General features: G+C 38.9%; 1 protein-coding gene across 4 annotated transcripts in view; it reads left to right on the forward strand.

Annotated features, from left to right (window-relative positions):
* Positions 1 to 15,562, forward strand: part of adarb1b (adenosine deaminase RNA specific B1b) — a 126,454-nt gene that overhangs the window by 30,918 nt on the left and 79,974 nt on the right. For 2 of the 4 annotated variants that reach the window (XM_061053803.1, XM_061053800.1), the window contains exon 2: positions 11,326 to 11,391. The exons of the other annotated variants lie outside the window; for them this stretch is intronic. The gene's annotated coding sequence lies outside the window, so the exon portion shown is untranslated. The remainder of the gene's footprint in view (positions 1 to 11,325; positions 11,392 to 15,562) is intronic. 4 annotated transcript variants of the gene reach the window in all.

Here is a 15,562-nt window from a genome sequence, read left to right on the forward strand (position 1 = left end):
ACTGCAGAGGGGTCTTCACTTCAAAGGATCTTCTCTCTCAAATGTGTTTCTTTTCAGTGAAATGCGGGAAAATCAAAGGGTGTGAATTAAGGAAACCCACATCTGATTTATGCTTGTGCAGTCCACGGATTTGTTTTCTTCTTTTCTGGATGCACACACCATGCAGTCTTTCATAAGAAAACACCCAAATAATCCTGTAATCCCTATCCTTAATCCATGTGCAAATCCTCTACTTTTAGAACGTATTCAACAGAATGTAGACAGGAAATTCACTCGGGTCACAGACGTCTCCAGGGACAAGCTTAGAAAGTTTCTAAAGCAAAAGGTTAAGCTATCATTCCTGCTATTGTGCCACAATGGCGATGTAAAACCAAGGCTGCAAACCTTCAATAGGACTTTTATTTTGTTAAAACTGTGGAAACATTGAACCTGACAGAGAAAGTGTGTCACATGTGGCCTCTGGTCTGTTTGCATTAATGAGGCACATTGCAATGCACTTGCCTGGATATTTTAAGCAATGCTGGAAGTTACAGATCCATAATACTTGATTTTTCCAAGCAGTCAATACAGAGTTTTTCATTTCCACTTTAGACCTCTGGCATGTTCTCCGCAGCTCTGCCATTTTGGTGTAAAGACCACAGAAGATGAAATATTTATCTCAGTGATGCCTCCTGAGCTCTGACGCGTGCCCACAGCTCAATGACTCTTATAATATCAATTTTCCTTGCACTCGTTTATAATCTGTGGGCAGCTAACTTGAGCTCAGACAACGATGACAGCTTTTATGATTTATGAGGCCAACGTCTGATCGCTCTGTGGCAGAGACAAATGGGATTGTGGTTAGTCAGCCAAGGAACTAGCCCTCTGTGTGTAAGTGTGTGTGTGTGCGCCCAAGTGTGTCTGCATTTCTGTACGATTGCACCCCCACTCTCACAGTCACACATGACCCTTTCAGCGGAGCCATCATAAACTCCAAGACAAAAGCTTTTGATTGATTATTTAGTGACAGTTATGTCCCCATGTCATCAGAGAGCTGGTTACTGCCTGGTGATTGATTATTTGTATGCCAAACAATGAAACAGAGAGGTGGGGCTGTGCATCTGTGGTCATGAGAAGTGAATGAAATATGTGGCCTTGAGAAAACTTTATGCTTTTTCTCTCTTTTATACAACCAGACCCTCAAATATATTGTTCTTCCCTCTTGTCTGTGTCAGTGGATGTGTTCTCACCATTCCTGCATTTTTCAGTTGGTTTGGAGTCTTTTTCACACTTATTCTTTAGCTGTGTCTGGAGGCTGTAGTGAGATAAGAAACTCTGAGAATAAGGTCCTGAAGGTCTGTTTTACTAGTCCAGGTCAGACCTTCATTCAGTCACCAGCTACAGTAAGTGCAAGCGATGGTTAATGTCACTGACTTGTATCCTTGCATGCAAAAGTTTCAAAAATGTAGTGGCTTTTTTTGCATAGAAACTAGGGGTGGGAATCACCAGAGGCCCAATGATACGATGTTATCACAATACCTTTGTTACGATATGATATCGATTTTAAACATTTTGCGATATGCTGAGAATTGCAATACAATATATTGCAATTTGACTTTTCTTTTAACTGCACATTTTGTCCACAAAATAAACTAAACCAAGAACTGTTTTGTCAAATAAGAAACATATTCTCAGTCTATTCATCTCACTTCAGTCTTTTTATTTCTACACAATGTGAGTCAAGCCCCCAGACTGACCAACACTGTGATGAAAGTAAAACCCCATTAAAGGGCTGCATGCACCTCACAAGCTGAACTGTTGGTATTTCAGTCTAATCAAACGCAACTGAACACAAACAAGGATGGACGACTGTACAACTGCAGTTATTTTTAACAATGCAACTTATTCAAAATGATCTGTGCAACTCCTTCAGCAATAAAAAATAAAAGCAGATTTTGTTATCAATATAATAAACATTTCGATACTTGGCAGCCATTAATCGATACATTGCCTCGCAAAATATCGTGATAATTCTCCTCACCTCTAATAGACTCTAACATGACTGATTGTATTGGCTGCGATCTGCTTCATGGCTCCAGAATTAGCTTTTAGCAATGCTGTTAACAATGAACCCATGAAGCGTCTGGTGGCACTCTATTCCCTAAAGAAAACTCGGAAACACGATGATTTTGAGGCAAGGGTTCTCTATGCACATGAGCAGATTCATAAACTGACTCTTATTTTGTGTTCAATGTTGGTTTGTTCAGATTCAGACTGATTTGTGATTCTTTATTTTGGTGTCTGATGCAGCAGCAACAACTGCTAACCCGTTTTTTAAATAGGCCAAACTACAATAAACGTCCTCTTGTATTACAAACTGACATGCCATCTGTCTCTTTGACCTCATGGAGCATCTCTGCCCTCTGCAGTGAAATAAGGAGCCTGTCAAGCAAGGACAAAAAAAAAAAACAGGGACACTTGATTCTGCAATTGAGACATGGCCACATTATTTCATAATTTTTACGTCTCATTTGAATGTTTATAAGACTGAAGATGTAAATAGGCAGAGCTGCGGCACAGTTAATTTGTATGCAGTGCTGCTAATTAAGAGCTAATGAAGGACTGAATTAGTTTGTGTTCCCAAAAGGAGGAATTATTTCTGTCACAGAATTTGAAAAATATCTCAGAAGAAGCTGCATATATTTAGAATTTCAGTAACTTCAGACCTGTAGTAATTTCACACCTGCCTTATGCAGCAAAACGTCAAAACAGTTCAGTGTAAGGCAGCTTTGACTCTTTGAAAGTGTAAAGTCCTTTGGAGAATCAGTAGTGTTGTGCTTTGGTGTATCGATGATGTGTATCATGAACTTCTCACACAGTTCAGATTTTTCTGTTTGCAGTAGTTCTATTTGTCACAAAGGTTTTGCTCAAATATTAAAGATGAGGAGGCCGTTCCCTCCGTTCCTCTGTCCCTCTGTGTGGGCCTGATGAAGCAACAAAGCGGAAAAAGTCACACCTGCTACTCCCAGATGTTATATCACAGATGCTACATCACTGCAGAGTCAATCTAAAATTATAAATCACATTTAGCGGCAGTTTGTTCAAGTTTTCATTCCCTCTATTTGCAAATGTACCCGTTCATATTGGGTACCCTGTTGGTCATTTATATCAGTTTTATGAACTTCAATATTATTATTATTATTATTATTTAACTTCAAGTTAAATTAACCCATTCATTGACCTCAGAAGTAAAGCAGCTGTTGGTAACTGCTGTGTTCAGGCTTTGACCATCAGATGCTATGCCTTATGCAAAACGGGAGGGTCTGACCTCCGGGAATATAGTTCTTGACTTCTAAACTTGATTTTTATTTATTATTCTTATTATTATTATTATTATTATTATTATTATTATTATTATTATTATTATTATTATTCTTATTATTCTTTATTTATTATTATTATTCTAGTAAAATCAATTGATATCAATACCAAAGCAACAAAAATATAAGATCTAGGCGCCCAATATTGGGTCATTTCTTGCTTCTGATAACCATTCCTGCACACTACCTTAATTGAACCAATGCTTTGGCAATGTTTTGGCATCTTTTGGTTAAAATATGACGCTTCAGTACTTTTAAATATTCATCATGTAAACAGTTTGTTTAGAATGAAACACTTTGTACAATAACTGCTGCAGGAGTGCATGAAGAGCAGCACACTGGCCACTGGATACATCAAACAGACAGAATACCAAGTACAGCAGCCAGAATATATTTAATTTTTATGTGGAAAAAGAAGGAACAGGGTTCATTTCAGGGTTTGAATGCCTGGACGGAAAGTCCGACCCCTTCCAGTTTAGAAAGACCAAAAACCACAAAAGTGTCTCGATATTGCAAAACAAAAGTCTCAGATGATGGCTGTTCTAAAAAATGTGGAGAGAGCAAACAATTCAGTTGAAGAAGTTCATGTATGTCCACTGCTTTGGCATACGTTTTGGTTTATGGATTGACCCCCAGAGCACATTAAAGGTGAGGGATTCCCTAAAGAAATGTCTCAATATAGATAGTCATTGGATTGCATTTCCTAAAAATGAAACAGATCAAGAGGGGGGGGGGGGGATGAAATAAGTTCTTCAATGCTCTTATATTGGGATATAAATACTGCAATTGAACTCTGTAAGTATTATCCTTTTAATAACTTGAATATAAATCCATTCATTTGTTTTTCAGGCGTGCATTTATAGAGCTCAATTTGGTATTCTGTCTCTGGAATACCTCTTTCACTTTACTACTTTGTAATGGCTCAGCAAGAAACAATTGGCAGTCAAGTGCAGCTTCATTTAAATAGTCCTCTGAGAGTCTCATTTACCCAGACACAGCCTATAGACTTGGCTCATGATTCCCCGCAGCCCTAATGCAAATAGCTACAGAGTATTGATACTCCAAATGGGCATGTTAAACATCCTCTCCTGTAGCTGCGAGCCCAAATGTTGCTTCAAGGTACAAAAGTTCTATACGTGATAGGCTCCTGGCTGTACTGAGCGTTTCACTAACTGATATTAATTGATTTGATCATCATGTTTGTGTTTACACTCAAGGCACTGAATGCTGTTGATGGTAATTCGTATTGAGGGGTTGTTCCTGTGTCACAAGCCCACAGCTGGAGAGCTTGCCTTCAGTGTGGTTGCTGGATGTAAATAAAGAAACGCTCGATGCTGCAGTGGTGAGTTCTTCCTCCGAGGGGGCTCGGTCACTCGAGGTTTCACTTGCCTCTCTTTTTTGTTCTCCAACTTTTATCTTTTTCCCTCTTCAGTTGAAGTTTGTTGTCACGTTGCAGCATTTTTCCATGACGCAACTTTCTGTCATCGTATTTTAAGAAATGGAACAACAGTGTTCAATTATTTTTATTTAGTTTGGTATGTTATCATATTGATCATGTTCTAATTAAACTAATTAATTGATTGCTATCGGCCACCACGCCATCCTATTTTCTTTTCTTTTTTTACAATTACAGCAACTCGCCAAAGGGTGTTCTCCATTGTTTGTTCATGTGTCACAAGTGATATCTCAGACACGGGTGACTGGACTTTGAAAGCACTTAGAGGAATGATGCATTTTATCATCGCATGTTGGGATCTACAAAAGCCTGTGGCCATAATAGAAGAAGGGTTATAAACATACTTACAGCATGTGAATGCTCTTTTTCAGCAACTCCTAATATGCACTAGTGTAAATTCACTGCCACTTAGTAAAGGAAACTGTTTATTTCTACCTTTAAATGCTTCTCTGTAAGTGTAAGTAGGGTTGTCACAATAGCAGATTTTTTAAACTTTGTTACAATTCTAGTAAAAATGTAATGATATTGATACTTGTTTCGACACCACAAGAACAAAAATAGAAGTCTTAGGCACCCACTATGTGGTAATTTCTTGTTTTTAAATGGGCTGAAAATGAAGGCAGACTCGTGAACATGGCCAACATATTTGTGCAATAGGCAGTGATCTCTCCCTCACTGGCAGCAGCTTTTTCTGAAAATCAATAAATAACTTAAGATCTGTTTTTTTTAAATCTCAGGTACTTTTTGTTACTATTGATAACTAAAGTAACAAAGTTGTATCGTTTTAAAACGTGATATCAAAAAGTATGGAAGTATCAAATGATTGACAACCTAAGTGAAAACAGATTCATCCAATGGCACTGAAGCATTGTTGATTGACAATACTAATCTGGATTTTTCTCGAAAATCTAGTTTTGTCCATGGACGGCAAATATTAATGACCAAAGCCTTAGCGTCGTGACCTATCTGTTACTACAGGGGCCTTTGTTTGGAGTCCCTTTGGCGGCCATCGCCATACTGGAAATGCTGTCCCACTCTAACTTTCAGTCAACCTAACAACAGGCTGAGAACTGGAGCTGAGGCGGGGTTGTTTTACCTGCAGGGACAAAAGGTTACATTTTAGAGGCAACATTTTGAGAACTGCATGTACTCATGCCAGATCAAATGCAGCTCACCTTCATTCTTTTTCTAATCCACATTTCCCCCTTTTGTTATATTCATATTTCATAAACAGACCAACAAACAGAATCAGAGTATCTCCATCTGGATAACTTAAAGCACTGGCTTTGACTTTTTTTTTAGCTTCACAAACAGCCACCAAATTGACTCTGCTTTTCGCTCCACTTTATGGCAAGAGATGAAAATGAGTGCACATATGGTGCCTCAAATATAACGAGGACAACAAACAAAAACTGTGGCTGTGAGGGAGAGACTAAAAGCTCAGGACTCAGACAGAAGGGGCTCCGTTTAACAGATTTTAGAGTTCAGACACTAAAAGAGGCAAAATTTGGGGTAAACAATCTAAAAATACACTGTCTTGTTGATGGCAGAAATGCCCGATTGTCTGTGCACAAACAGCACAGCAGTGAAATACTTGCTAAGCAGAAATGAAAGCTGATCTCTTGAGACAAAATACCTTTTTTTTAAAAGTCCATTTAAAAACTGTCAAACCTCCCTAAAGAAAACTGCCACAATGGCCCTTTTACTTAACCACTTTAGTCAAAGGTTATCTTTGTAAAAAAAAACATGTTTATAGGATGAATAAAATAAAATAATTTTGTCCCTGCTTTTTTTTTCAATTAAGCACACAAGACAAATTAGCCATAGACTGGCCGTTCCGGTTCATGGCCCTGCTCTGCTACCTGGATGTAAACTAGCACAGTTAACAGATATCATCTCGTAAGAGCAGCGTTGTTTAACAATATTTTGATCTAGAAAATGGAGAGCCACATTTAACACAGGCAAGTGGAGGTCAACCTGCAACGGGGACTGAAGGCCGGTGGCGCTACCTTATTTTAGCCACACTTAGTAAGCCAAATTACATAGTTTCATTTATTCCAAATAAATTGTGCTAAAATTTTGATTGTTTTCTGAATGTTTTACCTTCTGAATTTAAATTTCCATTTAACAGACTTGGCAAATACGTCTCCAAAGAACATCCCTACTTCTTATGATGAAAGCTTTTGGGGTACCTTTAAATACCTCATATTCCAAAAATCAGTGCAGCCTCCAGGTTTCTATAAGTTTTTCAGTTATTCTCAAGCTATAATGGGTTTTAGTTATTATTATATTACATTATAAAACTTATTATTAAGTATTCATTTCAAACTTTACTATGCAAGCAAAATTCTCAAGCAGCTGGAAACCTGTTTTCCAACACATGGAAAATATACAATGATGTCATCGATATATGCACAACATGGTGACAAAAATCCAAGTCTAAGCTTTCCATAGCACAAAAATGAAGACTCAGCTGTGTTTTTAAATTATTCAAACAGGATTACGCAAACTATAATCTGAGGAAGGTCAGCTTTCATAGGGTTGAAAGAGAAGTCGTTTTGCCTTCTGTCCTCATGTCTTCCTTTGGTCTCGTACTGTACATTGAAAATGGAGCATGACGCATAACCGTCCGAGGTAAGATGTCATGTGACCTGCTCCAGTCGGGCCTGCCAGTCGCTGGAGGCCTAGTCGCAAACACGTCTTACTTTGAAAGTGGGTGACATTCCCCTTTAAGCGTTTGAATCATCAATACTCTGAATCACTTGACTTCCCATTCATGTGTATCAAAATAAAGCATAGTGGAGTACCACACTCGCTAACAGAATTATAATATGGTAGCACTATGGATTAGATGTAGGAAATCTTCTCACAACAGCTTGCAACTCCAATAACATGCAGCAAATAACACTATTAAAAATGTAAGCACACACACACACACACACCCACACACATAGTGGCTAACACTTAAGCACGTTGAACAAGGAAAGCTTTCTCTCCCATGTGAATGAGCAGCTACGGCTGAATGGTTGAGTGTGTCCTCTGTCTCTGCGAGGTCGACAGCCCAGGGAAGATTAGGAGGAAGCCGATGAAATGAATGAGAAAGGAAGAAAGAGGAGAGGGGGTAAAAAAAACTGATGGCTCAGGGAAACCCGCTGCATTACACTCGCTTTAAGGGAATTATCTCGGTGAGAGTTCTGCAGAGTCTGAGAGTGGACACACGCAGAAAATATCTGCAGGCTTAAATCTCTCATTAAATCTACATCAAACCAATCAGCTCCACCCTTTTGGTTTTTTTTTTCAGCTTCACCACCCCTCCTGTTCAACCCCTCTTCTACCCCTACAGAGCACATTCATGTTTATTTTTGTAAATCTTTTGCATTATTCATAACTAGCCCTTAGCGCGCCTGGGGCATGCCTCATCGGTGGCCTTCACGCACAGGTTATAATCTCACCTGCAGAAATAACAGTCCACATATATTTTTAGCCGTTCGTTTCTGTCTTTTAAAATCATATTGAAGCATTTATTTAACAATCATAACAAAGGGGCTGTTGTTTATGGAGTGTAGGTACCCTATTAAAGAGAGCTAGTGTCACTAACTGGTGGCCAGTGTAATTGGCAAAGGAAAAAAAAGGGTGTGGTTGGGTTGTAAATGCAAGCTGTTTTAAAATAGTCACTCTCCCAGACATGCGTCACCAAAGCAATGCCACAACACAGCTCCCTGCTTCTTCTCGCTTAATGGTTCCATATGTTCATTTGGCACCGTGTTCGTCACACAGCCCCCAGTTTTTCACATGGATGACAAACAATTCCCGTCAGTCAGTCAATGAATACCTCAAATGTTTTATAAGCAGAATAATCAGTCACATAGTTAGCACGGATCAGTTTTACTCAGCATGCAGAGATCATTTTTAAATCCAGTATCAAACCATTCATAGAGCATTTATAGTGTGGTAGCAATAGACTGTATAAAACATGGACGTAGTGTCAGTGATATCACCCATTGTTTTCTGCAGTGGAGTTACGATGCCTAACAATGGAATCGTCCCCATAGTGGAAATGCTGCCTCAAACTAACTTTTGGTCAACCATAGCAGAGCAGCAAAGAAAAAGAGCTAAGGAGGGCCTCTAGCCTCCTGGCTAACAGCTACAATGTGCATCAGTCACTCTGATCAGCCACGCCCCTAATTATGAATAACTCATAGCCTTGATATCATCAAAACAGATTAGTTATATATATATATATATATATATATATATAAATCATCCCCCCTTCAGTGTATAGCAATAGAGAAATTTGATAGTCTCACCAAAACTTTTTTTTGGTAAACTGGCTTTTTTTTTCATTGCAGTAAAAATGGGAATTTTAATATCTGTGTTAATGAATCTTTGTTGCAGAAAACCTCAAGCGAACATTTGAGGAACTGCAATCTGTTGCACTTTTGGCTTCATTTGTCAACTAAGGAGGTTGTCGCTCAATCTTAGCAATGAAATGTGATACATTCATGTCCACTTCAGGATGAACTAAGGTCAGAATTTCAGTATGTACAATACTTCTGTGTGAAGATACTTGAAAACTGTTTTTAACAACATGGAGACCATGATACTCATTATACTATTAGAGTGCTGTCATTGTGAGCAAGATGTTAGCATTTAGCTTAAAGCACTACTGTCCCTTAGCTGTCGTGTGATTATAGAATGACTGTAGACTCTAGATCTTGCTTTAAAACTAGGCTGTATCTATATCTTCAGTACGGTGAAGCTCTGGTAAAAAATGTAAAGAGTAATTTGTTTTTTGGTCTGTATGAAAAGACTTGGCATTGTCTCAGTTTTTCTGTTTTTAAAGAAAGAAAACATGTGACCTCAACTCTGACATTTTTTTGCTGGCCTATAACTTTAGAAACATTTAAATCCCAACTGATGTTTTTTATATTTGACAGCAACTTCACGTCAAACTTCGAAACACTATTGACATTAACCATAACTCCAGAAGAGATGTAGTTTAATGTCTTAAAGGCAACTCATGTCATTTAAGTGCACTTTGTTTGGAGAGGGGTAAGAATACAGTATGATCCCACCCGGATGTACACAGATCATACAAGATGAGCTCATAAATCAGATTCAGATGTTCATTTTTTAAAATGTTTGTCTTAAATTTGGAATTTACTGCAGTTGTCAGATTAAAAAAAAAAATATATTTTCTTTAAATAATTTAGAAAATTGAAAAAAAAATGCACATCTCATCATCCTTACTTCTGGTGGACCCATCGAAAACGACAAAGATAAACCTCTACGCAACATTCTGCTCTGACTGTCACATTGAGAAGGGATCCTTTCTTTACCCACTGAGTGACATCTTTGTCACTTTTCTTCTGAGCACAGTTAACCTGTTCAGCACAAAGGACTCTCTCACTTTAAAATATCTAGACACTCTGTTCACTTCTGTCACACTGTAAAGTTTGATGGGTTGTCAAAGTGACATAAGTAATGTTCACTCTGGAGTATTTTGCCGTCTGGAAAGAGTGATGACTGTGAATAAAATGTCCAAAGGAAAATCCAATTCTAAAGAGATTTGAGCCCTTCAACATTTGAAGCGTTTGTTTTGTGATGGAGGCATGGCCAGACTTTGAACAACTTTAAGATGCATGAAGTCATTTTAAATATTACAGATTCTGAAGTTGAGACTAACAAACTGATGAAGTGATTACATTCTTCCCCTTTACTTTGCCTCTAGCTCATTCTTTTTGTTTCCTTTATTTGGTTGATTGTAAGGTTAAGGGTAAAGCTGAGACATTCTAATAGACTGATCCCAGATTTGAACTGGTTGGTCTGTTATATATTTGATTTTGGGTCAGGACCTCATTTGTCTGTGTTTACATGAGGTACTGTTGCAGGAAGAGTGAATGTTAAACCCTGCAGGCCATAGAGGATGTTGACTAACTGAACCCATCTGTTGTATTCACCAGGTGTAAACCGTGCTGATCAGAAACTTGTTCATTTTGACTTAGAACAAATTTAATTACTTAAGTTTTACAGTGATGGAAGGTCATTTAACTGTTGGTTTTGTTTAAAGACATGCTAGGTCCATCCTTGGTCCACACATGAAGAGAGTCAGTATAGCTTTTTGCTTAAAAATAAAATAGTAAATTAAATTGAGCTTGTACTTTTCTAGTCTTGTCATTACTCAAAGCGCTTTTACACCACATGTCACACCTACACATTCACACCCTTTCACACACTGATAGCAATGGTTGCTATGTGAAAGTTAACATTCATACAGCCAAAGCAGCCGGAGCAATTTGGGGTTATGTGTCTTGCCCAAGGGCACATCAGACATGTGACTGCAGGAACCCCCGACCTTCCGTGTGAGAGACGATCGACTCTAACAACTGAGCCACAGCTTATATACAAAAGTAAAGCAGCTCAGTCTTCACTTATGGGCCTCTTAGATTCATGTGGTGGTGACAGAGACCCTTTCCTCTACCTGGATTGTCACGTTTTTTTTAGTTTTAGTTGACACGGCACGTTTCTGGGTGGGGAGCTGATGATGCGTTCCCCCCAGCCAATGACAGCGTGCAGGTGAATTTGGGAGTGGATATACAATTTAACGATTGCACACAAATATAACCTTTGCAGACGTAGCTGAAAAGCAGAGAAAATAAAGGCTAATCATAGTAAGGCTAAACACCAAGCTGATAAAGCTCGATCCAAAATGAGGGTGAACCTTAGGTTAGCTTTCTGATGCTAACCTAATTACGTCCTGCAGTGAGTGTGTGCTTCTTGTTTGCGATGAGCCCAGGAGGAGGAACCCAGTTTAAACGTTGTGTTTACAAATTGCAATGAACATACCTTTACTCATCTGTAAGACTGAAGACTTTAACATTTTAACAGCATAGCTTTGTCTCAGTAAGGACTCACAGACCTGCCAGCATGGCTGTATACTCTTAAGTAAGATAGGTCCCAGTTGTGTTTACTCTAGTAAGATAAAAAGCAGAAAATAACCTTAAAAAAATATGTAATAATGAATAACAGTATGCCATAAATTAGCACTTTTAAATTTACATTACTTTGACTTCCAAATAACTGGCTTATATAAGACGATGCCCGAGTGCAGATCTCAGTATTTATATGACTGTGTGCATGTGTGTTCATGCCTTGCTATCAGCTCTTACTTGCCTACAGTGTAGCACACAGTCACAGTTGTCATAAATAAAAAGCCCTGCGTCTGCAGACTCTGAATGAACACGGGGATAAAAACACGGCACATATCCAACAACTGATCCCAACATATTTTTGCACTTTTACGACCTTGGCTGTAAGCAAAACAAACGGCTTTTGTCAATGCCATTAGTAGTAAACAGTTACAAACGTGTGCACACACGCACAGATACAGACACTCTGCTGCCTGGGGTGACACCTCGGGATCACGATGTATGTGATGGAGTCAGTCAACCAAGAATGACCTCTTTTAATTCAGCTGCTCTGTTTGGTCCCCTGCTAATGAGTGGTTGTGACTCATAATCTATACCGTGTACCAGAGCCAAAGGGTTGATCGGCCTGATGTGTGTCTGCGAGTGTGTGCGTGTTAAGTACGTGTAGCTCGTGTCAGACCGAGTCATGCAAAGTGGCTCGCAGACGTAATTACTCTTGATGGGGTAACAGTTAATTATGAAGAGTCTTTTGTTTTCCTCTACAACTAACATTTAGCCTTTTGAAGTAATGTCAAAGGTCGCTCTAATCGAGAGGTGTAGTTATACTTTAATGAGCGTCTGGTGTCTTTATAGTTGTGACAATAATAGACCTTTAACAACTGATGTCATTGGTGATGATGTTTTGACAGATTACATTTTTATGTCCACCGTCAACAAACCATTTTTGTGCTTTCTCTTATTTTTGTTGACACTTGTTGACCTTTGTATAACCTCTCCAGTAAGTGTGTCATTGTTGTTTTAGTTAAAATGTGCAAATCGAATTTTGACAACCTCAGAGCAGAAGTCCCCCCCCCCCCCCACCCCTCCCCTAGGGGGCCCAGGACATTAGGTGGTTAGGAACCATTTGTTAAGAGGATGATGACTCGGTTCAATATGTGTGATGCTTTAATGGTTGATCTTTGCCACTTTTCCAAAAATACAGTTGTTGCTTCTTTGTGCATTAAGTCAAGGATCAGCTGACACTGAACCTGCCGTGGCTCTGCGTGGGGGTTGGGCTGAAATGTTTCTATTGCTGCCTTGTGCTCTGGCAAGATTCACAAAGCTGTCAACGGAGGTGTCAAAAGAGTCAAACATGTTTTTTTAGCAGCCAAGAAAAGTACATGTGTTGGGAAAAAGAACAGATGTGGGCAGAGGACAAAGACGTAGAATACTGGACCGATATCTGCATTTCTAATAATGCACAAACAGAAACAGTGTTAGAGTTTTTTATCCCTTATTTACTTTATTCTCAGGAAGATCATTCTTACAATAGCAAGAGAAAACAATGGTTTAGTGCTTTTTTTGTTTCTGAGTAATTCTTGATGACTTACTCGACAGATACAAACAAGTGTTGCATCAGCATTGGCTTATATTATATTTTGATGTTACCGAGGAAGCTTTGATCACACACATTTATTACAAAGGTTGCATACATTTCTCTCAAAAACTTTATTTACCAGGAAAGCTTTTCAGACGGAGCGTGCCTATTTTTAACGCTGCCCGTACAACTCACATTCACACAGCGACTTTATGGCTTTTTGTTATTAGCCTCTGAGCTGCATCGGATTGACTAGTTCCTAATTCCCCAAAAGATACCTTGGCAGCAGCTTTTTGAGTAAGTGTGAATGAGTCATTCCCCCAGTATGTGACTTCCATCCTAATCCTTGACTTCAGTTTTTAGAAGTTAAGCTTTTTTTGGCAGCTCCAAAAGCCATCAGCTGTTGCACCATCTGCATAATGATGCTTGAGCGTTCTGAAGTTTATTGCAGTCATCTATAACTATCACAGCGTCATCTGGCCTGTCAGCTCCACCTGTAGAAATATGACTGCGAAGAGAAGCTCAAAATAAGGTCACTAACTCAGATACAGTCTTGATGTAGTTTGCGGTTTATTGATTTTCTGGGGATGTCAAATTTAGCGGTACCTTTTAAATAAGATTTGAAAGGAGAGCAACTGCAACATCTTTACTGCTAAATTCCACCAGATGCGTGTTCGGTTTGTCTTTGCTCCGCCACAGCAGCAGGGCTGATTATTTTACTCAATGTGTGTGAATAAAATAATCACTGCGCCTCAGCTCCATCCCAGCTCCGTCAGTCTGGAGATCTCTGCTGCAGATACGCAAGGCTTCTATTTTTGACTTGACTGTGTTTGTATGATGTTTTAGCCGGTATTGGCCATACATCTACTTTGTGTTTTTGATGTCTGTTACTTCGATGTTTTTTATTATTTTATTTGCCACTGATGTACCCAGGTCTCTCTTGAAAAAGAGATTAAAAAATCTGAATGAGACTACCTGGTGAAATAAAAAAAAATTTTTTTGCCGGATGACGTATCACGGCGCATCAATTTAGAGTAGATCAAACTAGACAGGAAGTGACACCGTAACAACATTAAAATATCTTCAGAAAATATTTTCAGAATAAAACAATGTTTTGATGGATGGAAACAATAATACATGTGTTTGTTGTTGTGTTTATAAGGGTTGTATATGGTTTATACCACATGCATCGTATTATCTCCCGTTATCGCACGTGATTCAGTAATTACCGCGGGAACTCCTTGGTCTCGGTAGTCCAGCTGTCCGGCCATGCTGCTCCGTGCTGCACTCTGAGAACGCAGCCTGTGGGTGTTGACGAACGATTGAGCACGAAGCCGTACTGCAATGCACCCGTATCTGGTGGAAGTTCTGGGTAAAGCTACAGTCGGTAACATAATTTATTAAGAATTTAATCTAGAATAGATTCTGATCAGTGCAAGTAACTCACAATATAATATAAAATAAAAGGGGGGGGGTGTCTCAATTCATTTTAACATTTTTTCAAGTTCCCACATATACTCTTGATGTCTACATTTCTCCAATAATCTGCAAGTTTGTGAAAAAGGAACAACATGCCTTTAAAAAAGCGTTGCTGTATGCATATAAATGAGTTAAAAAAAATAATACTTCAGGGAAAGCTGAGATGCTCCAAGTCTTCTTTCACTCAACAGTACTGTCAAAAAGACATTCACAAGAGAATTGTTCAACATTGACTGCATTTTGATCAGTTTGGTCTGCAAACTTTTCTGCAAATACGCAACTTTAAATGAGAGAGACACATAGAGAGGAGAGCGGCTCTACACGAGCCTGAAACAAGGATGCAGTTGATTTAAGGATGTTTGGCCTAATGAACCTATTAGTGAGCTCAAATTGCAGTCTTTTTTTCCTATTTGTGGCAAAAGCATCTCCAATTAACTAACTGAAAGATAGAGAAAGGCATATCATTGAACACAGTTTGAGTTTTTTTTGCCTCTGGGAAATAATGCATGTCAGAAATGTGAGTGAACTTTTTCTCCCTCCCTGTAAGCGGGGTTAATTGCACTGTTTAAAGTTTGGATTAGCTCGAGGCAGGCTCCATTAACAACAGTCTGCGCTTGAAAACAGTTTAGTCTTCACGTTTCACAAATGCAGACGCAACATGATGTGCGAGGCTCATTTAAGGATCAGCAAACCTAAGCATTCGGCTCCTGCTTCATTAACCTCAAATTGCTTACAAGTCGTTGTCTTTGAAGCATCACGATTG

This window comes from Labrus mixtus, chromosome 13 (assembly GCF_963584025.1).
Source record: "Labrus mixtus chromosome 13, fLabMix1.1, whole genome shotgun sequence".
Classification (NCBI taxonomy): domain Eukaryota; kingdom Metazoa; phylum Chordata; class Actinopteri; order Labriformes; family Labridae; genus Labrus; species Labrus mixtus.